Here is a 27,970-nt window from a genome sequence, read left to right as displayed (position 1 = left end):
CTGTCACCAGGCATGATGAAGTGGCACTTGATTGTGCTACAAGATGTCCTGTGGATGCAGTCCAGACTGTTTCGACTAATCATCAACTTTGCAGATTCCAACACCAGGGCTTGTCTGCCAGGGCAAGGGCTTTGCAAAAGTCAGAGTAAATGATCTGTAGCTGCAGAAAGAATATAAGGAATTGCTTTGTTTATCTATTTTTTGAAGGACTGACTTCAATAGGCAGCTCCGTGAGCGTGCCTGAGAAAAGGGGACCATTTCAAGTCACGTCTCCTCACAGCACCATCCCAGGAATGGGAAGCACCAGCATTTACTATCTGCACACACACAGATATGTCACCATATTAAGTACTAGGTAAATTTTCAGTCATAACTATATAACTATTCAGTTAACTCCTCCCTTCCATCCCAGCCTTATCACTTACTCTGTGCCTTTGGACAAGTTACTGTCTTCTCTGAGTTTCGGTACCCTCATTTATAAATTATTTTATATGGTTTTAGTGAATGACTTCTATTTTATTTTGTTATTATTATTTTTTTTTATAGAGAAAGGCTTTCACCATGTTGCCCAGGCTGGTCTCGAACTCCTGAGCTCAAACAATCCACCTTTCTCGGCCTCCCAAAGTGCTGGGATTACAGGTGTGAGTCAGTGGTCTGGCTGTGAGTGACTTTTAAAGGGCTTAGAACATAGTAAGTGCTTATCCATGTTACCTGCAGGTATCATTACTATTATGGTGTTTGAATCCATCATTCTAAAAGTGAATGTGATTTAAAAAAAAAAAAAGCCACCAGTTGATAAGCATCATCTACACAGCATAGATTCAAAAGCTAACTACATGTTGCAAATGATAGTTGAGAGTGTATCTAGAGTGATCTTCAGAGGTTTGTAATAACAAGGAAGTCTTCTGATGAAGATTTGCGAGGTGAAACAAGAAGAGTAGACTGTTCCTCTCCCTGTTGGTTAGCACTACCACAACTTGGTGGTGACAAAGGCCATTTCAAGCAGTATTTTTAAATACAAACGCATATGCCCACCGCTCATAAAAATAGACCTGAGTCTATCTATACTTTAAATTTTGGCTGCCTATTACTAGCATACAATTATTACTAATCACAGAAGAATTACCCTGGGTCAAAACACAGCACTTAGTTCTGAAAACAGAAATACAGAATGCAAGATCTGGACAGAAACAAAAGCAAATCTAGTCTGCTCCATCCTGGCTCCCATTTTCAGGTGGAGAACCTGAAGCCCAGAGGGGTGATCTGATCCTTTGTGTCAGAACTGAATCCAGAGCCAAATCTCCCACCTACACTGCCTCCCAACCAGGGGCTCACATCCTCTGTAACCACGGGATGAGTTTCATCTTTGTGTTGGCTCAGAAGTCGTCGACCCAAGTCAACCACTTAAACAGCTAGGGCTCAAATTGAGATTTTCCTCCAATTTACCTAGAGAGGACTTCTTAAAATAAAGGATGAGGATGATAGAAAAGAACAAACCTTATTTCATAGAATGATTTAATGGCTAAAAATAGTCATGATCAGTTTTCAAAAAGGAGAGCTATATATATATATATATGTACTTGAATGATTTAATGGTTAAAAATAGTTTTTTAACCAGTTTTCAAAAAGGAAAGCCATATATATGTACTTGAAAAGATATCCAAAACATAGTTTTAAGTGAAAAGAAGTACAGAAGAGTCTATAGAATATCCATAAAATTGGCCAGGCGTGGTGGCTCACACTTGTAATCCCAGCACTTTGGGAGGCCGAGGCTGGTAGATCATTTGAGGTCAGGAGTTTGAGGCTAGCCTGGCCAACATGATGAAACCCTGTCTCTACCAGAAATACAAAAATCAGCTGGCTGTGGTGGCACACGCCTGTAGTCCCAGCTATTGGGAGGCTGAGGCAGGAGAATAGCTTGAACCCCGGAGGCAGATGTTGCAGTGAGCCCAGAGCTCTCCAGCCTGGGCGACAGAGCAATACTCTGTCTCAAAAAAATAAATAAATAAATCCATAGACGGGCGTGTTTGTGTGTGTGTGTGAGAGAGGGAGACAGAGGAGAGTCTGAGTATGTGTACATGTACATAAGTACATGAAAAAAATTGAAGATTTGCACCAAATTGTTAGCAAGCTTCTTAGGAAAGAAATGGCATTAAGGAAAGAAGATTAAGTAGAAGGCATAAGGACACTTTCTTTTTTTTCTACCTACTTCAGTTGGTTTAAATTTTTTACAGAAAGAACTTTTTTTTACAGTAAATGTTACTTGTGCAATTATAAGCTTATTTCATACATTTCAATATATTATCCATGATCTATTATCACCTAAAGCATCCCCAAAACTTTTGCAAAACTTGTCATAACAAAGGGAAATATTTGGCATGTGAAGCTAATTTGCTTCTGTTCTCAAACTAAGACACAGTGAAGCGGCATCTCTACTATGGCCCAGTAATAATAATACATAAATCTTGACTTGGTTATGAGTAGTGTCAGTTATACAAATACGATCTCAGAATATTAATTAAGCTTCTAAAGTGTTTTAGGAATAGTATATAGTAATCTAAATACATCAGTATTCTAAGGTTTTTATTGAAGTTTGCATATAAATATAAATAAAACTTTCCCATCTATGCAGAGAAGTTATATTTAAAAAATTAATCATAGAGCCATGCTTTTATTTAGGAAATTCTACATGAAATATATTTTAATTCATGGTGACTTTATTCTCCAAACCTCCTGGTGATTTTATGCTGGTAATCCAGCAACAAAATAAAAATCAAGCTATATTAATCCCAGCTAGCAAAATTACCTTCTAATTATACTTTTACTTTAGGAAGAGGTATGATTTCACATTAGGAAATTTTTTTGGATAGTCCTTGTATCTGAATGTCAATTGAAATTTTAAACTTCTTGAATTTTAGTTCAGTTTTTCCTGTGAAGCAGCAATAAAAAGTCCCAGCTGTAGTGTTGCTTATGTAGGGAAATCATCAGAGAACACGACTGAACCTCAGCTTGCACTAATAATGACTAGGTAGCCGTCATTTTTAAAAACAATGTCACAAAAGCTATTTCGATGCTGTCATGCTTAAGAATAATTAGTTTCCATCAAAGCAACAGATTATCTGTTCATGTTGTCCACTGGGTCATTACAATGAACAACCAATACAGATAAATGATATCTAATCTTTTCTGCTCTTCTATTGGGCTGATGGATGGTTATAACATCTCCAATATTATAAGGCAGAAAAATTATGCTGACATTTAGAAGCAAAAACACAGCAAGATAAAACTAAGTACAAAGCATGCCCAACACTATTGGTGGTGGCGGGGGGAGAAATATCTAAAGACAAATAGAACTGAAAACAGAATGGCAATTAGGCCAAAGGAGAGTTATGGGAGGCAACGACTGTACCTTGTGGGTGGCAGGCAGCTCAATTAATTATATAACAAGACGGGGACCCGGGCATTTCCGTAAGACACATTATTAAAAGGAATATTGACTTAAGCATCTTTTAAATTTTATGCCCTAAAAGAAGACAAAAGGGTTTCCCTAGTATTGATCTGCTCCTGAATCAGGTTGACTTTAAAGGATTACATAATGAGAAATGGTTGAGCAGCAAATGAGACTAAGAAGAAACTGCAATTACTTACAACTCACATTTACCAGGTTCAATAGATTATATCTTTTCCATGTTGCTTTGCGTTCATGCTGTATTTGTCAGCCAGAATTGGAAAAGAACCATTCAGCTTGCCCTAAATATGAAACAGCATTTGGGACTGTACCTTTGGTTCAGTCTATTAGCATTGATCATTTGTAGAAAAAATGTGTAATGAGGATAGCTTAGACTGAGAGTCAAGACAAAAGCCGCCTTCAGTTTATTTATCAGACATTTGAAAAATATGTACTAGTATAGTTGTTTTTGCCTCAGAGAGTGTCGATTCCAGCTAAAGATTTTGATTTTAAGCAGAAATAGGGGAACTTTTTAGCTCAGTGAGTGCTAATGGGGATAGGCCCCTACTTAGAAAAGTCTGCTTACTGTCATTTATTCTACCTGTGTCAATGTGGCTCACATTTCTTTTTACAGCAAATGTTTTTTAGATTTTCTCTGAGAATCAGCAGTTTTCCAGGAATACATTCTATTTTCTTTCCATTAAAAAAACTATGCTCCTTCTAAATGCAATGAGGCATCCTAGGTTGAATCTTGGAACAGAGTGGGACATTTTTTGAAAAACTGAAGAAATCCCAATGAAGACTACAGTCTACCTAATAGTATTGTATCAATCAATGCTAAAATCTTAGTTTTGATAAACGGGCCAGTTATTATGCAAGATGCCAACATTAGAGGGGAAGATAGGTACGTGGGAACATTCTATACCATCTTTGCAACTCTTCTGCAAATCTAAAATTATTCAAAATAGTAAGTTTTTAAAAATATACTCCCTGGGGCACCAATCCCCCAACCCCATCACACTTAAGAATTAATGGTAAACTGGCAAATGAGCGGGTGCTCTTTAGACTTACAATGGCATCATTGTGGTCCACTGGCAAGACTTCAATACCAGGATAGAAGAGTTGTAAAAAACAAATTCTAAAGTTGTAAAAAAAAAAAAAAAAAAGCTAGATTTTTCTTGCTTAACAGAGAATAAGAATGAGAGCAAGAGAGAGAGGGGGAAAGAAAAAAAATGGCCGGTGTGCTGTGCTGTTTACTTTAAGCCAGTGCTTCTCAATTGGGGACAATTTTGCACCCCCACTCCCTGCCCCAGGGAACATTTGGCAATGTCTGGAGACTTTCAATTGTCACAACTGGAAGGTGCTACCAGCATCCAGTAGGTAAAGACCAGGGAGGAGGCTACACATCCCACAATGCCAGCAAAGCCCCCTATAACAAAGAACTATCCAGCCTAAAATGTCAGTAGTGCCTACATTTAACAATCAAAACAAAACAATTACAACAACAAAACGTGCTTAAAGCAATTAAAATTCAAAGCAAAATAGGCTGGATGCGGTGGCTTGCGCCTGTAATCCCAACACTTTGGAGGCCGAAGTGGGTGGATCACTTGAGGTCAGGAGTTGAGACCAGCCTGGCCAACATAGTAAACCCTGTCTCTACCAAAAACTACAAAAAGTAGCCGGACGTGCTGGTGTGCACTCGTAGTAGCCTGATTCTCCCAGCTGACCTACTTGGGAGACTGAGTTGGGAGAATTGCTTGAACCCAGGAGGTGAAGGTGAGCCGAGATCTCGCCACTGCACTCCAGAGTAAGACTCTGTATCAAAAAAAAAAAAAAAAACGGCAAAATAGATGAGAGAAGATATTAGACTAAAGAAAAGCTGTCCCAAGTCCTCCCTTTAAAAAAAAAAAGCTCAGCAAGGATGGGAGAGAATCTACTAAGGAATGAATAACCCAAGCACAACTCACTGACAGCAACTGTTCCTGGAATCCCTACCCCTCTTCTTTCAGCTTATCCAAATCTGCTCTCCTTATTGAGCAACTTAGTTCAAGTCAGACCTTGGGAATCCTTTATAACCTCACTGCCTTAAAATTCATTGATAATTTCTCCCATGGTTTTCCCATTTCCCAAATTCACAGAACTTATTCTGAGGATTATTTTTGATAATGCTTATAACTCATTTTACCCTTTACCCGGTCCTTGACAAATATTTTTTAAATGTAACGTATGTACTAACTACCACATTTTACTGAATCTGAGACTTCATCAGTTTAAGATGTACCATTATTTTATATACCACTAAAAATGAAAAGATGCTGCCAGTTAGGCTGCCAAATAGTAAATCATTATCACTTATTAGATGCATCCCAATAATATAGACATAAAATGTGAAAAATACTACCTTAGAAGCAATAATATATAATTTTATTACTGCTATAGCATTTATTATGTATTTTCACAATTATTGCATGGAAATATATCTTATCTCCTTAAGCAGTTGAAAATCCCATTACAAGCCTATACCTCTTATATTTCTCTGCTCATCCCCAGCACCAAGATCAGCACTAGAGCTTTAGAATCAGTGGTGGAAAAGTAGTAATGATGATAGCACTTTACATGCCATGTAGCATGTGTAGCATTATTATTACCCCCTTTAGTAGATGAGGAAAGCAAAATGATAGAATGTGCCCAAGGTCACCAAGCTGGTGGGTGCGTGGCAGAACCTCAGTTCACATAGCCAGTTCTTTTCATTGCAGAGTCCAGGTTCCCAATGTCTATGCTGCTCTGCCCTCAGAAATGCGGGTAAAAAAGCTACAACGGGCATGTTTAGGGTAGGAGGCACTGATCATATGGTGCTTTTAAGACATACTCCACATGAGTTTTCATTTTACAGTAAGTTTTTATATTAGTCTGTTCTCATATTGCTATAAAGAAGTACCTAGGCTGGGATTACAGGCTAGGCTCACACCTGTAATCCCAGAATTTTGGGAGGCCAAGGCTAATGAATCACCTGAGGTCAAGAGTTTGAGACCAGCCTGACCAACATGGCGAAACCCCATCTCTACTAAAAATACAAAAATCAGCCGTGTGTGGTGGCGGGCACCTGTAACCCCAGCTACTTGGGAGGCTGAGGCAGGACAATCGCTCGAACCCAGGAGGCAGAGGTTGCAGTGAGCTGAGATTGCACCACTGCACTCCAGCCTGGGCTACAGAGCGAGACTCAGTCTCAAAAAAAAAAGGAAAAAAAAGTAAAAGAAACACCTGAGATTGCGTAGTTTATAAAGAAACAAGGTTTAATTGGCTTACGGTTCTGCAGGCTGCACAGAAAGCATGATGTTGGCATCTGTTCACCTTCTGGGAAAGCTTAGGGAAACTTACAATCATGGTGAAAGGCCCAGAGGGAACAGATAGGGCCAGAGCAGCAAGAGAAAGGAGCGGGAGGTGCCACACCCTTTTAAATGACCAGATCTCCTGAGAACTCACTCACTACTGAAAACAGTACCAAAGGATGGTGCTAAGTCACTCATGAGAAATCCACCCGCATGATCCAATCACCTCCCATCAGGCCCTACCTCCAACACTGGGGACTACAACTCAACATGAGATTTGGCAGGGACACAGATCCAAACCATATCAGTTTTATCCTCACAAACAAGACCGTTTGCAATAGCAACCAAAAACTAAGCCAAAATTGCTTGTTTACAACTTTTAAGCCACTAGAGGGCAAATATTGATGATCCTCCTCCACAAACCAATGATATCTAACAAATATGCTCTGAATGTGATGATGTCTTTGGTCACCCCATAACAAATAGTTTCTTTTAAAGGTTGCCACAAGTATGAAATTTTGTGGACACTTTTTAGATTAAGGGCCTACAAGGCATTAATTTTAAAATCATTGACAAGATATCACATCAATATTAAGAAACATTTCAGTAAGAGAATAGCACAATAAATTCCATCTTCCAATTCCCTTCTCCTATATTCTAATGTCATAATTTTTCCCATAGGCTTATCCATTCTATATGATTGTGTACATGGCTCAATTCATATTCTGCTCTTTCATACAATCTATCCTAAACTTCTTTCCAACTTTCTGTGCCAACTGTCAAAACCATCATATTAAATGCCAACATAGTATTTTCTCCTACATTTGGTTATTAAAGCATTTCCATCATGTTAAATGTTTGGAATTTCCACTTTGTTAGCTTACAAGTTGAGTTGAATTTCCCCCTATTGTAAGTAACACCATTATGACCAAGCAGTGAATGGCAAAGAGACTTATTTCTGTGAATTTATCTATTTAGTAACTATCCTTAGCTATGGGATTATTGAGTCAAATCATATGAACACCTGTATGAGGTGACTTCTTAATAGTTCAATAGTATAAAACAGGGATCCCCATATTGAATTATTTCATTGTCCTGAAAAAAAAGGGGGAGAAGAAGCAAAAAATTATAGAATAATAATAGTCGGCATTTACATCACACCTTATACTTTTCAAAGTGCCTTTGCAAATGGAAATAAAATGCTACTTCGCCAAGCTGTAGACAATTGACTTTCTCAGGGACACAGTTACTGAAGGAGCTCATGAATAACTCAAGTGTGTTCAAGAGAGAATATCACAAGATCAAACAATGTTTGTTACATTAAGAGATAAAATAAAGTCTGTCAAGAAAAAAAATAAGGTGCCTTTAGATTATTTAAGTGAAATATTGATCAGATTGATCACAAGCATGCTAAAGGCATAATTGCATCTGTCATGTAAACTCCACTTAGTTCATGAAGTATTGAACAGGAACAGTAATTGTTTTCCTGTTAATGAGGCTATAGACTATGTTCTCAGAGTGACTCACGTGTTATTTAGTTTATTTCGAAATGGACGGTGGCTCACCAGCGTTCAGCTAAATTGGATAGATTACTACTACCACCAACAACAACAACAACAACCTCCAGAGTTGGGCTTCTTTCCAAAGTATGCAATGGAGCTCTCACCAAAAACCAAAACCAAACAATTCTTTGAGTCATAAGAAGGCCAAACTACTCAAATCCACCAGTGACTCTTTCCCTTCACTTAATTTTTGTAACATAACCCATAACTTAAAATCATCCTCAAGGAAGCTTTTTGTTTTTAAGTAAGGTTAAAAATTAACCAAATAAATTTGTGAATTATATGAAATAAGATTTTCCTATATCTATTTCTAAGCAAGATCTACAAGATGACACATTATAATGGTAGAAGAGTGACAGGATCCACATCATGGTTTGGGATTGGTCCCCCGGATGATGGATGAGCCTTCTCTGTTACTGTGCATAAAACTTCCCCCTACTCTGTATACCAAGTACGAGTTTCCAAAAGGACCTTGTTCTCATCCCCCTTACGAGTCCTAGCATATCTGCTTAAAATACCCAGCCCTGCCAAAAGTTGGAAGAATCTAAGATGGCCTTCAGCAGGTGAATGGTTAACAAACTGTAGTACCTCCAGAGAATGGGATATTATTTAGTGCTGAAGAGAAATTAGCTGTCAAGCCATGAAAAAACATGAAGTAACCTTAGATGCATATCACTAAGTAAAAGAAGCCAATCTGAAAAGGCTATATACTGTATGGTCCCAACTATACAACATTCTGGAAAAGACAAACCTATAGAGACAGTCAAAAGACCAGTGGTTTCCAGGGCTGAGAGAGGAGGAAGGGATGAGTGGGCAGAGCACAGAGGAATTTTAGCACAGTGAAACTACCCTGTATGATACTATAATGGGGGATACATGTCATTATATATTTGTCCAAACCTACAGAACGTACAACACCAGGAGTGAATCCTAATGTAAACTAAGGACTCTGGGTCACAAAGATGTGTCATTGTAGGTTCATCAATTGTAACAATTGTAGTTAATAGGGTAGTCTACACCTTGGTAGGGTCAGAGGGTGCATGGGAACTCTCTCTACCTTATGCTCAATTTTTGGTGTAAATCTAAAATTTCTCTAAACAATAAAGTCTATTTAAAGAAAAAAATAATAAAAAACCTTATCCCCACTTTCTTCACCTAGCTAAAGCTACCTGCCCTTCAAAATGTAGCTCGTAGGTCCCCTCCTAGCTAATGTTCACTTTCTCATGTCTCCCTCGCCTTGACCTTGAGCCACTGGAGGGCAAGGACCTTGTTTCATCTGTCTTTGGATCCCCGGATCTAAATACAAGCACATAGTAGAGGCTCAGTAAATGTTAGCTAAATGAATATGTGAGAGGAGAAGTCTTTTCCAGCCAGCTCTCGTTTGGTGAAGAAAATATCTAGTTGGCCTTTGTAATTAGCCACATACAGAGATGCATCAGAAAAAGACAGAAAACCTCCCTAAACTAACTAACTAAATGATACATAAATAAAATCAACATTCTACCATATGCTAGAAGTCTGTGGGATCCTTTTATCAATAATCTAAGTGTTAAAATCCAAGCATCCTATAGCCCAAAACAAAGTTTAAAAAAAAAAACAAAAAAACTCTATGAATCCTGCTTTCACTTCAAGCTCCATAATGATTAAGAACAGGAAAAAAATCAAAGCTCTTGTTTAAACCAGGTGAAAAGTACATTCAAGAGCACCCTCTGCCTTGCTTTCTGCCCACACAGTGCAGAAGTGTATAAAGCGCTGGATTGTTGAGAAAGCCTCGCCGTGGTTCCAATCATGGAGAAAAAAGAAACTCCCTTGGCTCCGATTTACATAGTCACAAAACAAAACCCAACTTGACAGACATAAAGAGCATATACATGGAGGAGAGTAAGAACCTAAGAACCCCGTTGGCAAAGTGGCATCCGCCTAATGCAGGGTTTGAAATGAGTAATTTGTAGCTAGGAGGTAACGCTGTCATGCAAGTCATGGGTTATAGCTTTCCTCCCACCCCTTCAGAAAATAGTTTTGAAAATACTTCCAATTTGGGACAGTCTAGCATACACAAAAGCAAACAATCAGTTCCTGAGAAAGGGCTTTCTGGGAGCGTCTCCATGCAGCACAGGTGAGAAGGCAAGGTTAACTATAAGTAGACAGGCAACAGGGGATTCATTTCATGTCACCCTCTGCCTTTATTATGCATTATCCTTTCAGCCTAAAACTTCTGATCACCCTGACCCCTTAAAGGACATCATTGCTGAAAGGAGTTTGGGGAAGAATTAGCAGTCATCTTTTCACCCTCTAACAATGATATCTTTCTCACAGGTTGTTGCAAGGCTTCCAAGTAATGTAAAGTGTACACAGAGAGCCTGGCACATAAAAGGTACAAGTAGCAGATGTAAAAGATCAAAAGCAGGGCTTGTCACTGCTGAGGTGGGGTGGGTTGGGGGCCAGGGGGCCACTGGACCCAGCCCTCACTTTCAAATATGGCCTCAATTTAGACTTCCGAAGTCGTCTCTGAACAAGGTTATACATACAATTTACAGATATAAACCAAGAGATGGAAAGAAGTTCTTTTACCAACTTTCAAATTGTTTCACAACTGGACCATATCACCTGTATTGTTCTCTTTCTATAAATCCTGAAATTGTCTTAAGGCTGGCATAATATACTACATTACAATGTATTTTTTAATTAAAAGTGGTGATTTGTTAGGTATAAATGTTTGCAATACAAAAATGTGGAGCAATTCACGTAACTCTGCTTTTGGCATTTTCCATCTTTAAAATTTACTATGAAGCTTTAAAAAAAAAAAAAATGAAAGTGGCCTGGTTCTCTCATAATCTCTGAGATCCAGATTGGAGAACTGTAGTTTCTGGGTCCTTCTTAGAAGAGATTAGCAAATGCATAACCAGCAATCTGTCTATATTAGTGCTGTCTCCTAGAAATTTATAATGCAAGCCACAAATATTAGCTACATAGGTGATTTTAAATTTCCTTGTAATCACATTTTAAGAAATAAAATGACATGGGGAAATTAATTGTAATAATATATTTTGTTAACAAAATATATTTAAGTCATCATTTTAAGTGCTATCAACAAAAACTTATTAATGTAATGTTTTCACTTTTTTTTTGTACAAAGTCTACAATCTGGTGTGTACTTTATAACTACAGCACACCTCAGTTTGAACTCACCACATTTCAAATGCTCAGTAGTCATTTGTGGCTAATGACTACCACATTGGACAGCACAGATCAAAAAACCGTAATCTGCAGAATTTTCCCTTCAGGCTTTGCATAAGTGGTATCTGGGCACTTGCCATTTTGATGGTTAACAGTGGCATTTAAAAGAAGGTAGTTAAAAAAAAAAAGATGTAAGAGATGGCAACTGACACCTAGTGGACCTGAAATGAACATTTTTAGCAAGAAAATCAACTAAGAATCCATAATTTAACAAAAACGTAAGAACAATAAATCCTTTCTCATTTCTGGTAGTTTTCTCAGGCCATGACTCTCTCCATGGAAAATGTTCTGTGAGCATTTCTGCAACAAGAAGACAACTTTGAAAAAGCTCAGAGATTCTGAACTGACTGTGATTCTGGAATACACAAAATAAATAAAATTCTATAAGCAAATGATAATGTGCTTTATTAGAAAGAACTCTGGACTTGAGTTCTTCACCTCGATTTCATGAAAGCAATCCATTTCTACCTGTCTCAAATATTAGCTTTCTGCATAAAAGTTCATTTGAATACGGCCGAGCATGGTGGTTCATGCTTGAAATTGCAGCACTTCGGGAGGCTGAGGCAGCCAGATCATTTGAGCTCAAGAGTTCCAGACCAACCTGGCCAACATGGTGAAACCCCATCTCTACTAAAAATACAAAAATTAGCTGGGCATGGTAGTGCATGCTGGTAGTGCTCCAGCTACTCAGGAGGCTGAGGCAGGAGAATCACTTGAACCCAGGAGGAGGAGGTTGCAGTGAGCCGAGATCATGCCACTGCACTCCAGCCTGGGCGACAGAGAGAGACTCCACCTTAAACAAAACCTAACAAGTTTATTTGAATAAAAACAGTTCCTAGTGGAGTAGAAAAGAAAGGGAAAAACCATTGGACAAAATGATCTCCTGGCCATTTGAAATAAGTCGAACTTCATTTTCAACTATGTGACATTCTGGAAAAAGAAAAACTGCAGGGATAGAAGTCAAATCAGTGGCTGCCAGGGACTGGAGGAGGGACTAGGGATGAAGGAAAGAACTGATTACAAAGAGGAACAGGGAGCTTTTTGGAGTAATGCAAATCTTCCATATGTTTATTGTGGTGCTCTACACCTAAAAAGTGTGTCTTTCTTGTGTATAAACTATACCACAATATACATGACCCCATAAAATGACCTCTCTAAGACCCCTTTGTCTCTACCTGCTAGAAATCTTGGGGATGTCAACTCTCAGGCAAAATGTGTGAAATGCAACTTGAACACTTTGACTGTCATTGCTTATTTTTTAAACTTTGTTACTGGGCACTCATGGACTTTTATCCTTAAGTTTATATTCCTTTGTTTTGTCAGTAACATCCCATTTCCTTTTCAGGAATTAATTCTCCATCAAATGCTGTCTTGGTGAGACTGTCAGTGCAATCCTCTCCTACTCAAGAAATAGGCATGTGACCCTAGCTTTGCCAACTACACCCTCTTTTCCAAGACTTCAAATCTTCATAATAAAGTGAAGAATGATGTCCTTTCTAAAAATGTGACTTGATTGCTGTCACCTAGACCTCCAAAGCAGTCCTTGCTCTTGTCTCTTTCTGATTCTGTTTCCTAGACAACTCCAACCCTTCCATTTCTGTATCAGAATAATACAGAATAAGGCATAATGGCTCATCCAGTACCATCTCTAACCCCTCTGGCATCTCTTCTTGTACTATAGAGGCTAGAAATTAAAACTACATTTCTCAGAGTCCCTTGCAGCTAGGGTTCATATGTGACTAGAGTTCATAGGAGATTGGAAAGACAGCTGTGAGTTGCATGAGATAGTAGCTTCACACAGGAGATAAGGTCATCTAGGGCAACTTGGGTAGAAGTTCTGCTGTTTGTAACCCAAGAATCCTACAAATACATCTAGTCATCTACTAATTCAGTAAATTATTGTTGGACATCTGCTATGTGCCAAGTACTGTATTAGAACCTGGGGATACAAAGATGATAAAAACGGTATCCATGCCTTACACTCAACCACATGGATGAATCTTAAAGACACCATGTTGAGAGAAAGAAACCAGACACAAAAGTGTACATCCAATATGATTCCATTTATATAAGGTTCAAGAACAAGCCAAATAAATCAATGATAGAAGTCACAGATTATGACAGATGTCAGAAGAGTGGTCACCTCTGAGGATGGGATATTTGACTAAGAAGAGGCCCAGAGAAGTTTTCTGGGGTTTTGGAAATGCTCTGTGGCTTCATCGGGGTGGAAATGTAAACAAAATCCTCAGGCTGTACACTAAATATTAGTGCATTTTAGGGATATTATATGTAAATTAAAAGAATTGTAAGAAGCCCATAACCTAATTGGAGAGCAAAGCATCATTTAGGAAACTCAAATGTAGGTGATGAGGCTGAGAGACAGGGCTTAGATCCTATCGAGTTACAGAGAAACAAGACATGAGCTCTACCTAAAGCAGGCATGTCAGTGGCAGTCAAGGAAGGTAACTTGTGGGTAGACTGAAAAGATCCTTAAATGCCAAGATAATAAAAATATTTTTAACAAAATTATCATTTATCTTTCTTTTGGAACAGGAAGCTAAATTTTTCTTGAGAGGGGGTCTTGCTGTGTTGTCCAGGCTAGAGTGCAGTGGAACAATCATAGCTCACTGAACCCTCAAACTCCTGGACTCAAGTGATACTCCTGCATGAGCCTCCTGAGTAGCTAGGACTACAGGCGTGTGCCACCATACCTGGCTCATTTTTTAAAAATTTTTTTATAGAAACGGGGTCTTGCTATGTTGCCGAAGCTGGTCTCAAACGCTTGGCTTCAAGTGATCCTCCTGCCTTAGCCTCCCAAAGCGTTGGGATTAAGGCATGAACCACCATGACTGGCCAAAATGCTAATTTTTTTAAAAAGAGAAAACAAATTTTATTCTCATCTTATATCTTTCCCAGGCTTTTACAGAATATAATATCCTTCTATGATTTATTTAAAGTATCCTGTATTTAAAGTGCTAGTCAAAAAAAAAAACTTTTAATTAAAAAAATACAAAAACAACTGTATAAAACGTTTGTGCTCACTGGAGCATGTAATTCTTCTACTCTATAATTTGTAGTAGCCAGACATAGTGGCTCACCCCTATAATCCCAGCTATTCAGGAGGCTGAGGCAGGAGGATCACTTGAGCCCAGGATTTCTAGTCCATCCTGGGCAACAAAGCAAGAGCGTCTCTGTACAAAAAAAAAAAAAAGATAATATGACGCTGAAACTAGTTTTGCTTTTGATTTTCCAATTTAAGGTTTTCTTAAGGCAATCCTGAAGGTTTAGAACCCAAAGAAAATAAGAATTTTATTTACCATTATTGGAAGTCTCCCATCCTTTCTACTTAACTCTTAAATGATTACTGTGTAATCCCCAAACTCAGATGAATGTCAGGTGGACTTAGACACTGACCTTTAAAGAGGTTTCGGTGTAATCATAAACAAAATTAAAGTGCTGCTCGATGAATAAAAAGTAACTTTTCGGCATCTCTTTTTGTCTGTCCTATATTTTTAACGACTCCCAATTTAAGGGTGTTTGTCCTTTTACTTCATTAAGAGCATATACTGCATTTAAGGATGATGAACTGTTTAAATCTGTTTTAAAACGCAAGATATAAGCACATAAACAGATTTTAGTGGTACTTTGTTTCCACTCACAGAAATACCTACAGCATTTTGATTGCCCATGTATACCTAAAGTTGCCTCACATGCTGGGACTAATGGAAGGATGCTTACCAACTAGATTTTGCAGAAACGAAAGGATTGTTGCAAAACCCTGTAAAAAAAGTATCTCAACAACATATACACATAAACATGTATATGGTGTTTACAGAAGAAGAGGGGCTGGGAGGGAAAAGAAAATATAATATTGCAACAAGTTTTTTTTTAGATGATTAAAATTGCAAGTAAACTGTGTTTAGGCTACAACTGTAGGCTTCTGAATCCCAGTCTAATTTTGGCTATTTTTTTTTAAATAATGGAATTGTGAAATACAGATCAAATGGCATTTCAACAAATATAATTACAATACATGACAAATTCCAGTTAATGCTTCACAGAAACAACAATAAGACACCCAGCAAAAGAAAATAATTTAGGCCGGGCGCGGTGGCTCAAGCCTGTAATCCCAGCACTTTGGGAGGCCGAGGCGGGCGGATCACGAGGTCAGGAGATCGAGACCATCCTGGCTAACACGGTGAAACCCCGTCTCTACTAAAAAATACAAAAAACTAGCCGGGCGAGGTGGCGGGCGCCTGTAGTCCCAGCTACTCGGGAGGCTGAGGCAGGAGAATGGCGTGAACCCAGGAGGCGGAGCTTGCAGTGAGCTGAGATGCAGCCACTGCATTCCAGCCTGGGCATCAGAACGAGACTCCGTCTCAAAAAAAAAAAGAAAATAATTTAAACAGCCCCTTGGAGCTCATTCAATCATTCCACTCTTCATTCAATGACTATTCATTATGTAACTATTATGTACGAAGCATTGCACTAGGAACTAAGGAAACAATGAGTAGAATACAGCACTTCCTCTTGAATATCTTTCATAACGATGACAGAGAAAGACATAAATGAATGATTACAGTAATGAGGAAATAATATCTTAGAGTCACACGCAGGGTATGAATGTACAGTAGAGAGTGTGTGTCTTAGTCTGTTTTCTGCTGCTATAACAGAATACCACAGATGGTAATTTATACAGAAAAGAGATTTATTTGGCTCACTGTTTTGGAGACTGGGAAATCCAACAGGCTGCATCTGGTGAGGGCCTTCTTGTTGTGTTATAACATGGCTGAAGAGCAAATGAGCATGCAAGACAGACAAAATGGCCTGAACTCATCCTTTTTATCAGAAACCCACTCCCATGATAACTAACCCATTCCTGTGATAACTGAATTAATCCCTTCATGAGAGCCAACCCCTTGGGGCCAATCATCTCTTAAAGTCCCACCTCTTGATATTATTACAATGGCAATTAAGTTTCCAACACAAACTTTCAGAAATACATTCAAACCATAACACCATAGCTACCTCTGCTGGGGCATCATTAAAGGAGACGTGATTGACTTTACTCTTTAAAGATAGAGGGGAGTTTCAGGTAGCGGGGGAGGCAAGGGAGAAGAGCCACAAGAGATGAGGTTGGAGAGCTAGGCTGGAATCAGGTCCTAAAGGGCTTCATGTCTTGCTGAGGACTGTGGACTTGCTACAGCAGGCCAAAGTAAGCCAGTGAAGAATATTCAGGGACTTGATTGGGTGCAGTGGCTCATGCCTGTAATCTCAGCACTTGGGAGGCCAAGGCAGGTGGATTACTTGAGATCAGGAATTGTAGATCAGCCTAGCCAACATGATGAAACCCCGTCTCTACTGAAAACACAAAAATTAGCTGGGCATGGTGGCTGTAATCCCAGCTACTTGGGAGGCTGAAGCATGAAAATCTGCTTGAACCTGGGAGACAGGTTGCAGTGAGCTGAGATTGTGCCACTGCACTCCAGCCTGGGTGATAGAGTGAGACCCTGTCTCAAAAAAAAAAAAAAAAAAAAAAGAATATTCAGGGACTGAGTCAGGTGCATATTTCCATAAGAATCATTACTGCCCCAGCATGGATGGTGGGTGGTATGGACTGAAATTAGAGGCAGGAAAGCCGATTAGGAGGTTGCAGTGGTTATCCAAACAAGAATCATGAGGACCAGAAGGAATAGAGAAGCAGGCACAGTTCTGAGAACTATTTGGAAGTTTCAGATTGACTATTTTGAGGAGACAGAGATCTCCAAAATATCTGAAGTTTTCAGCTTGACTGACTGAGTAGATGGTGATTTTATTAAAATTAAAATAAAAACAGAGGAGGAGGAACCATTTTGGAGAAGAGAAGGCAAGTTTGGTTCTGTAACCAAATAACGAGCAGGAATGGACTATGAGACATCCAGACAGAGGTCAAGTAGGCAGCTGAAAATATAGAACTGGAATCAGGTTAGCCTGATTACTTTGGTTCTCATTTTTTGCAAAGAAAACAAGAGCCCCTGAGTGTACAATCCTTGATGTCTCTTAGAATAAATTATTGATAAACTAATGTTCTCTTCTTCTTAGGACTCTGTTATCAAACTATATAATTTGTTTAAAAGGGTGGAGATATTCACTGCTTCTCAGAGCTGTCAGCTTAAGGCCAAGTCTTCATAATTCCTTAAGAAATTATTCATATTTTTTCAAAACGAAAGGCGATGAGAAATGAGATAATATATTAAAGGAAATCAAATAAATTTACAATAAAAGATCATTAGGAAATGAAATCTTGTCAGCCTGGATAAATGGGCCAGATTATTATATTTAAGTCAAACTAAATTACTGTCCATGTATCTATTAAGGCATTTATAAGTGTCGAAAATCAAAATGTTAGGATCCTGACTCTAGGTGTAAAATCAAAGTGATTTTGATAAGTTTAAACAATCTTTTACTGTGAAGAAAAGGCAATTTAAAATCAGAAAACAATATAAGTATCACAGGAAGGTATATAGATTCCTTTTCTTAAACATTGCCAATGATTTGGGAGGCTAAAAAAGAAAAATGTTAGAGACATTATTTGCACAATTAAGCATGACAATCAGATGATCTTAGCTCCAAATAACCAATTATTAAATTTTTTAAGTTGACAAAGTCTTATATTCTCTTCTTAAAGAACTAAGAAGAAGCCATTGAAATAAATTCAACTTGTATAGAGAAAAGCACTCTGCTACTTGTGTGTGTCCATCTCTCTGTGTCCAACAGAAAACTTAAGTCATTGTTGCTCTTTTTAATGAGAGTCTGTCTAACCAGACCGTTAGTTAAGCAATTAAGCAGATATTGTTACAAATGTCTCTCATTTGTAAGAGAAAGGGACCAAAGGTAAGGAAAGCAGGGACATGTATATGTTGGTGCTGTTGTTGCTGTTCTTGAAGTGCATTGAATCCATTATTGAGGTTTCCCAAGGATGACTCTCAGACACCAGAGAAAACTTTAGTTCTGGATGCTGAATGATATGTTCACCTGCACCTGCTCACCAAACCTGGCAGGGTGGGAAAAGCACCTATGTCACTTGAGCCTGTCATGTTTTGGGTTCTCTCATGTGCAAAAAGATGACTGGACTAGATGATCTCCAGAGAAGTGATGAAGTGGTAACCTTGAGAAGTGTTTTTGGTTTGTTTGTTTGCTGTTGTTGTTGTTGTTTTTGAGATGGAGTCTCGCTCTGTCGCCCAGGCTGGAGTGCAGTGGAGCCATCTGGGCTCACTACAAGCTCCGCCTCCTGGGTTCACGCCATTCTCCTGCCTCGGGCTCCCAAGTCGCTGGGACTACAGGTGCCCGCCTACACGCCCGGCTAATTTTTTGTATTTTTAGTAGAGACGGGGTTTCGCCGTGTTAGACAGGATGGTCTCGCTCTCCTGATCTCGTGATCCGCCCGCCTCAGCCTCCCAAAGCTGGGATTACAGGTGGGAGCCACCGCGCCCGGCCAAGAAGTGTTTTTCAAACACAGATCCCCAGACCCTATCACAAATCTGTAAAGGAAAGGAAGGAAGGAAAGGAAGTTTGTTCTTTTTTTTTTTTTTTTTAGCTCTTCAGGTGAATCCAATGACCAGTTACATTGGGGAACCATAGCACTAAGCTACCAGTTTTAAAGTCTATGAAATTATAAATCAGATAATTTAAGATTCTTAAAAACAAGAATTCAACAAAACAAGATATGTGACTATCCACTAAATTCAATACAAAATGTGGCAGCCTTTGTAGTTGACACCTTGGCACCGCTGTAATGATGATCGTACTGTTCCTCACACCCATGCCCCAGTCCTGGCCACGGGGTCTTCCAAGAGAAGCTTCCTCACAAGAACTAGTCTGATGTTTCAATCTTCTTTCTTACTCTACTGTCAATTTCATTACCCACTGTAGAACCAATAGGATATTTTTATATATAGGAGGAGACTTATGATAAGGAGTTGGTTCACGTGATTATGGAGGCTAGCAAGTCCAAAACCTGCACTGTGGTCCAGCAGGCTGGATACCCAGAAGAGCCAGTGGTGCAGATGAAATCCAAAGACACTCTACTGAAAAATTCCCTCTCACTAGGAGAGGCTGGTCTTTTTGTTCTATTCAGGCCTTCAACTGATTAGACGAGGCTCAGCTACAATATGGAGGACAATCTGCTTTACCCAAAGTTCACTGATCGAAATGTTAATCTCATTCAAAAGCACCCTCCAAGTTAGCACATAAAATCACCATCACACCCACCAAGCCCATGAGTTGATCAACAACTGCGCTTAAATTAGGGGATCCTGCTGAGGAGGGCTCTCTCCATCTAATCTCTGCCCATCCAAAGTAGATTCACTATTGTAAGGATGTTCATTTTCTCCAAATTATGTTATATGTTGAATGTAGTTCTGTTCACTATTCCCCAAGAGTTTTGTTAACCCTATTTACCAGATGGGTGATGGGAATAAAAGAGATTAGATCCATGGATTGTTCGTTCATATGGGGTTCACTGGTGCTGTAATACTGGAGGAACAGAACTCAAAAGCTAGGAGATGGTGTCCCAGGGAGAAATGATTTAAATTGAAATTATGCAGGCACTGGTAATGATAAGATCTTGGGTATTACCATGTGTTTTTGTTGGAGATTCCTCAGATGCTGACCTTCAGAAAATGATTCAGGTACAAATAGTTTATTTGGAAAATTATTCCAAAAACTACTAGGATAGTGGGGAAGTAAGACAAAGAAGGAAAATAAATGAATAGAGGATGTGAAGTCAACTAGACCTTAATACCATTGGGAGCTCTAGGAAGGAGTATAGAACATGTTGCCTAGTTAATTCCACTCACAGTCCTGCCATCTTTGGTTGAGGGCTGCTCTGCAGTTTAGCTGTTAATTCTCCTGGCACGCGTTGCCTGCTGTGTGAATGGGCAGGGTGAGCTCCCACAAATGTGTGAGGTCAAATCCATATAATCAATCCTGTATCATTACCAGCAGAGGGTAAAATAAAGGATTACTTACACGTGGAATATTGTATGCCTATTTCAAATGATACAGAATTGTATCTATTAGAAAAAATACTCAAATTTTCTGATTTCAGTAAAGAAGTTTGTAAGAATCTTCCATTTCCTTTATATCCATAACCACAAATACACACAGAAAAGGATTTAGAAAAACACACATGAAAGCATTAACAGTGGTTGTCTCTGAGCAGGTAGTTTATGGCTTCAATACATTCTGTATAAAATGTGAAATTAGTGAAGAAAGTGTCCAGTCTGATCCCCTGGGTCATAGCCTTTCAATTCTTGAAGATTTTAGGTCTTGAATTATGTTGTGTTTTGCTCATTCATTTTTTTTTTCCTATACTGAGGATATGTTTATGGAAAGAAACTTAGATGCTTTCCATGGAGAGGGTTGGGGGTAGAAAGCAGGGATTTTAGTAGATTTAATTCTTGTGTTAGTGAGACAGCCTTACTGTATTGTTAGTGACAATGCTATGACTACTTTGCTAACTCTTCATCCAGCTGGCATTCAGCAATGCCAACTGTACAAGGCTTTGTTAGTCTCTTGGCTATTAAGGGTGTCTTTCAAGGCAATGTGATGTGATAACTTATCCTGCAAGATATTTCAATGGATTTTTCATTTCTAATATGAATAGCTATTAGAAATATTTTAGAACTTTGAAAGAGCTCATGATTTTTCCTAATTTAAAATATTCAGTTTCTTTTTCTTTACCTCTGAATGATTGGTCTTAAAATGATGCCACAACTTAAATGGCACCATAATCTTATTTGAAACTATTCTATTGCATAAGACACAAAAAAGTAAATCATTTTCACCTCTAATACCAAAGGCAAGATAGACTATATCATATTTTTGCTTCTTATTTAAATTTTCACCCAAGATTTTTGGTTTTTCTGGAGTAAATTCCTCTCTTACATGAATCAGAAAATTCTCTAACATATCAGTTTTATCTTGTGCAGCATCTTCAGATATACATGGAGCATCTGTGGGTTGAGAAAGTGAGTCTTCTAATTCTCTTTTTAAAGCCAACAATCTGTCCTTAAATATGAGAAAAATATATTACAAAGAAAATGTATTTTCATTTAGGATATACTATTGTTGAGTTCTAAACAATAGTAGTTATAAATAAAATGTAGTTATTTAGAAATTTTTTTGGAAAATATTTTACAGGTTATGCAAAACGAGACAAAAGCATGTATTTACTGCTTATTGTGTTTCCATTAAGCTCAAGGAGAACTTTGGGATTTCAAAATAATGATTTATTGGGTGATAACAATGCTGCAGATATTTTTGCAGGCATAATTAAAACAAGTTAGTAAAAACACAGTGGAAGTACTGAGAACAGATTGAGTTATTATTTGAATGTGCACATATTTAACCTTAGAAAATTCTAAGACTAAAATTTTACAATATATTCTTATAGCCAAAAACAATAACAAATAGAAGAAAACTTAACCAGTGGGTTTTTTTGTTTGTTTGTTTTTGGTTTTGTTTTTTGAGACAGGGTCTCATTCTGTCACCTAGGCTGGAGTGCAGTAGCACAATCTCAGCTCGCTGCAACTTCTACCTCCTGGGCTCAAGGGATCCTCCCACCTCAGCCTCCCAAGTAGCTGGAATTACAGGCACACACCCCCACCCTTGCCTAATTTTTGTATTTTTTATAGAGCTGGGTTTTGCCATGTCACCCAGGCTGGTCTTGAACACCTGAGCCCAAGTGATCCACCCACCTAGGGCTCCCAAAGTGCTGGGATTCCAGGAGTGAGCCACTTCACGCGGCCACCAGTGGTTCTCAAAGTACTGTTTGGGGGACACCTGGAGTCTCAAAAACTCTTTTAGAGTTCAGGGAGGTCAAACCTATTTTTGAGCCCATTGGCCAAATTTGAGTCATATTTTCATGCCTTATCTGCAAGGAAGCTGGGATTCTCTGCCTATCCTTTGGGCAGGGTAGGGCAGGAAATAGACCCACCAAGATTGCAAGCCATGAAAGAAAATGGAAGTTTTACTGGAATATAAGGAAATTACTTCAAGGTAAGGAAATATAAATCTTTATTTCACAGATAATTGAAAATTAAGAACAACAAAACTTTTAAAGATTGGGTTACTTGTATGGGTGTCAGGCTGGAAAAGGACAGAGCCAGGACCAATCCTCAGTCCTCTGACCCCCAGTCCTGGGTTCTTCACCCCACACTTAGACCTTTTCTGGTGCAAATATATCTGACAAAATAACCAAAACCACATCTCTCTCAAATAAACTCTTGGTACCAGGGGAAAATGAGGAGACATTGAAATTATTTCTTCATGGAAGAAGGTGTTTAATTTTGTCTTTTAGAGATAATAGGTCTCCTTTTAGAAAAGTTGTTGACATGTGAATGAACTGATTCCACCATTGTTCCTAGAACCTTATAAGAAGCCTTCCAGTCACCCATTTTGCAACTGTAACTCTGGCTGCTCATTATCCCGGACTTGTTGCTCTTGCATAGTAGCTTTAAGGGCACTATGTTGGCATTGCTTTGCAGACCACATGTGCCCAGCACATGGTAGGATCGCATTAGCATGCAACAGAAGTAAGTACCTTTATTTAATCATAAGTACTTCTTATGACTCCAATAGTTGCTTCCTAATAGTTGTTCCCTATCTACATCTTCCATAGGCAAAGCCTTCTTCCCAAAATAAATTTTTAAAAACCTGATACTTTCCTAACCTTCCTTGCAGATAAGGCATGAAAATGTGACTCAAATTTGGCCAAGGAACTCTGGTAAGAAATTTGCTGAGGATGGCTATAAATGGTTTTCTTCTCCAAGAATACACAAGAGAAAAGATTCTCCCTCTCTCTTCCTATGGATGCTGCAATGTGAGAATATGGAACCTGGGTCTGCACCAGTCATCATGTGAATATGAGAGTCAAAGCTAAGGACAAGTCAAAATACTGACTATAGATAGCATGGTGGAAAGATAGAAAAAGCCTGGATCTTTGATGATATCGTAGAACCAGTGAATTAACCCTGGAACCACTCCAACTCTGGGCTTCTTGTATGCAAGATAACAAATATATTTTTTAATTTAAACCAGTTTTAGGGTACTGAAAGTATCTTAACTGATACAATGGCTTTCCAGGGAACCAGGCACCTAGAGAACATTGAGCAAGTTTCTAAGACTACTGCGTACTATATGCAATAGGTCTTACCAAGTACACATACACTTATAACTCAAATATATGTGACAAAATAAACAAAAACATATCTCTCTCAAACTGTTAGTACTGGGGAGAAATGGTGAGGGGGACATTGAAATGACTTCTTCACGGAAGAAGGTGTATGATTTTTGTCTTCTAGGGATGATAGTTCTCCTATTGGAAAAGTTATTGACATCTGAATTAACTTACTCCACAGTCATTCCTAGAACCTTGTAAGAAGCTTCCGAATATCTACTTTGCAACTGTAACCTAGATGAGCCCTCTCTGTGTTTTTGCCCCAAGTCCTCTGTCTTTCTGAACTCATTTTTTTCCTTAAAAATTAAAAAAAAAAAAAACTGTATGAAATCAAATGATGAGTAACCAAGATCTTATTGTAGTCTACTGCTTATTTTTGAATGTTTTTCAAAATTTCTATAATGACAAAAAATTGTTAAGTGTCCAACCATTCAGTCGCAGACCATGGTAAGATTAGTGACTCCCAAGACTCAGCTCTTGCATTCAACCCTCACTATAACTTCCTCCTCCCACCGGAGTATTAGGCTTACCAGTAAGTCTTACCTCCTGCATTTAATGTCATCCCAAAGATTGCACAAGGCCCTTTTTTGCTTTAACTTCCCAAAGCCACCACTAACACAAGGTTACTGTCTATAGCCTACTTTTAATGAAAGATTGAACCGTAAATGTTAGGCATCCTTGTTTTTAAATTTCCCTGACCATCCCTGTCATTAATCATCCTTTCTTCTTGGGCCCTGACCTCCCAATAGGCTTCTGGGCCCTCTCTCTTCCCCAAATCGCTTTACAGTTCCCCCACTGTGTTCCCTTCCAGCCCTTATGCCCCTATTTCCTGGGAAACTCAAGAATTCCTCTCACCTATGTAGCACAACAAATCAGCACTCTCTTTGTTTCACCCTCTCCTTGCAGAACTGCTGGAATCACCTTTTCAAATCAAAGATATCCATCAGATTATTTTCCTAAATAAATAAAAATTCATCTTCCCTGAAATGAACTATGACATTCCCCTTGTAAGACACAAGCAGCAGATGCAGTTAGTTTTTGGTTTTCAATAGCAATGTTTTTCTTCTCACTGTGCCAGAATGCAATTACTCTGCAGTCAATGCAACAGTATGTTAAAAACGAAACAACTTCTGCCTCCGTTTTAGATGAGGCCTAACGGCCAAAAAGTGCCCAGGTTCATGGCATTCTAATTTGCATGCTAGGCCATCTAGGCAGGACTTGCCAAAAGGGTAGCTAAAAAATACTTGTTGGCCCTTAACCCACCACCCCATCTAAGAATATAAAAGTGATAATAAAACAAGGATATAAAAGATTTGAAGTTGTAAAGGAACATAGAGAAAATGTATTTGGAGTTGCTGATTTTTGTGCATTCCTTCCTCCTCCAGTGAGGGAAAAGGATGGAGGAGCTTGTGAAAGAGGGAACTAGAAGAGGATAACTCAAAAAGCCCAACATGTCTCCTGGAGTAGAAGTGTCAGAGGCATCTGAATCAGAGCAACTCCATCTTGAATAGAGGCTGGATAAAATAAGGCTAAGACCCACTGGCTGCATTCCCAGATGGTTAAGGCATCCTAAGTCACAGGATGAGATAGGAGGTCGGCGCAAAATACAGGTCATGAAGGCCTTCCTGATAAAATAGCTTGCAGTAAGGAAGCCAACTAAAACCCACCAAAACCAAAATGACCATGAGAGTGACCGCTGGTCATCCTCACTGCTACACTCCCACCAGTGCCATGACAGTTTACAAGTGTCATGGCAACGAAAGGAAGTTACCCTATATAGCCTAAGAAGGGGAGGCATGAATAATCCACCTCTTGTTTAGCATATCAAGAAACAACCATAAAAATGGGCAAAGAGCAGTCCTCAGGTCTGTTCTGTCTATGGAGTAGCCATGTTATTCCTCTACTTTCCTAATAAACTTGCTTTGACTTTACTTTATGGACTCACCCTGAATTCTTTCTTGTTCGAGATCCAAGAACCCTCTCTTGGGGTCTAGATCGGTACCCCCTTTCCTGTGACAGAAGGAGTAGAAAGACTGTGTGCTTGCAGTGGGAGAAAATTGCATCTTCACCAATGGCAGGGCAAAAATGCATGAGTGTTTCTTGTGGATCAGACTGAGCTGAATCTTGCCCAAGAGACTTTCTCAATGAGCAAAGTGACCCAAATGAGGGAGGGACCATGGGAAGTCCACGGGTGAGAAGGAATTCTGAGTGACCAGCCAGAGAGTGGACTTTCTTATGCCATGGAAACTACAGTTAAGGGTTCTCAACATGGATATTTTTGCAAGGAATCCACTAAAACATCAAATGAGAGAGAGAGAGAGAAAAGACCCAAATTGAGATTAGTGCATACCCAGCAGGCACCATCACCAAATGTGATTTGTGCCAGTCATGGGAAACCTTTCCTGAGACTTAGCTCTCTTCCCTCTCCCCTTCAACCCTGAAGGAGCCAGAGACAATTAGGTAAAGAACAGAAAAACCAGGTGAAGAGCAAGAGAAGTAGACACGTGAAAGAACCCAATCACATTCCACATCCCCAGCTGCAGGCTTGCTGAACTGAAGCAGGCTCAAGCTGGAAGGAAAGAGAGCATGCAACTCTAAAGGAGACTCTGAGTGTCAGTTATTACACTGGCTGGATAAATCAATCACTGAAATGAGCCTGTTCTTAGGACTTAATGTTACCAGAAACTTTTATTCTTCAAGATTGATGATAAAACTGTTACTGGAAACGGGTCCCAATCCAAACCCCAAGAGAAGGTTCTTGGATCTCACGCAAGAAAGAATTCAAGGCCAGTCTATAAAGTGAAAGCAAGTTTATTAGGAAGATAAAGGAAAAAAGAATGCTACTCCATAGACAGAGTATCCCATAGGGCTGCTGGTTGCCCATTGTTATGGTTAGTTCTTGATGATACGTTAAAAAAAAAAGGGAGTGGATTACTCAGGCCTCCCCTTTTTAGGCCACTTAGGGTAACTTCCTGTTGCTGCCATGGCATTCGTAAACTGTCATGGCACTGGTGGGAGTGTAGCAGTGAGGACAACCAGAGATCACTCTTGTCACCCTCTTGGTTTTGCTGGGTTTCAGCCAGCTTCTTTACTGCAACCTGTTTTATCAGGAAGGTCTTTATAACCTGTATCTCGTGCTGACCTCCTGTCTCACCCTGTGACTTAGAATACCTTAACCATCTAGGAATGCAGCCCAGTAGATTTCAGCCTCATTTTACCCAGCCCCTGTTCAAGATGGAGTTGCTCTGATTCACATGCCTCTGACAAAACTTATGGAATCTATTCAAAGATTTATTCAGGGTAAGAAAAAAAACAGTAGTCCACACAGAGTGTTTGATAAAGTTGTGCAGAGTAATTTGCATATCTAAGACCAGGTAGGAGCTTGTAGGATAGGACAAGCACACAAAGAATAACAAAGTTCAGCAGTCAGGAAGAATGATAAGGATCACTGAATGTGGCCTAAAGGAAAAGTTCTATTTTGCACATATTCTTGGATTTGTCTTGGTTTTTGGTTGTTGATGCTGGTTTTTGTTGTGGTCAGTATTGTGTTTTATTCAGTGTTGTAGGTCCATTGTTTGTAATACTGCCTGGCACACAGTAGGTGCTCATTAAACATTTATTAAATATAGTGTTGGATTTGAAATCAGAAAACAATGAAGAGATATCATCATCTTGAAAAGAAAATAGCTTTCCTTTCTAACTTGGACCCGGCAGATTGGCTCCCGCAAAGAAGGGTGGCGAGAAGAAAAAGGGCCGTTCTGCCATCAACAAGGTGGTGACCCAAGAATACACCATCAACATTCACAAGCGCATCCATGGAGTGGGCTTCAAGAAGCGTGCCCCTCAGGCACTCAAAGAGATTCGGAAATTTGCCATGAAGGAGATGGGAACTCCAGATGTGCGCATTGATACCAGGCTCAACAAAGCTGTCTGGGCCAAAGGAATAAGGAATATCCCATACCGAATCCGTATGCGGCTGTCCAGAAAACATAATGAGGATGAAGATTCACCAAATAAGCTCTATACTTTGGTTACCTATGTACCTGTTACCACTTTCAAAAATCTACAGACAGTCAATGTGGATGAGAACTAATCACTGATCATCAAATACATCAAATAAAGTTATAAAATTGAAAAATATGTAATCCCAGCACTTTGGGAGGCCGAGACGGGT

General features: G+C 39.1%; 1 pseudogene; it reads left to right on the top strand.

Annotated features, from left to right (window-relative positions):
* Positions 1 to 15: 15 nt before the first annotated feature.
* Positions 16 to 27,934, top strand: LOC117082280 (annotated as a pseudogene).
* Positions 27,935 to 27,970: the final 36 nt, after the last annotated feature.

The sequence above is a fragment of the Trachypithecus francoisi genome, unplaced genomic scaffold, assembly GCF_009764315.1.
Source record: "Trachypithecus francoisi isolate TF-2019V2 unplaced genomic scaffold, Tfra_2.0 Lachesis_group9, whole genome shotgun sequence".
Classification (NCBI taxonomy): Eukaryota; Metazoa; Chordata; class Mammalia; order Primates; family Cercopithecidae; genus Trachypithecus; species Trachypithecus francoisi.
This window is presented reverse-complemented; position numbering and strand designations above follow the sequence as displayed.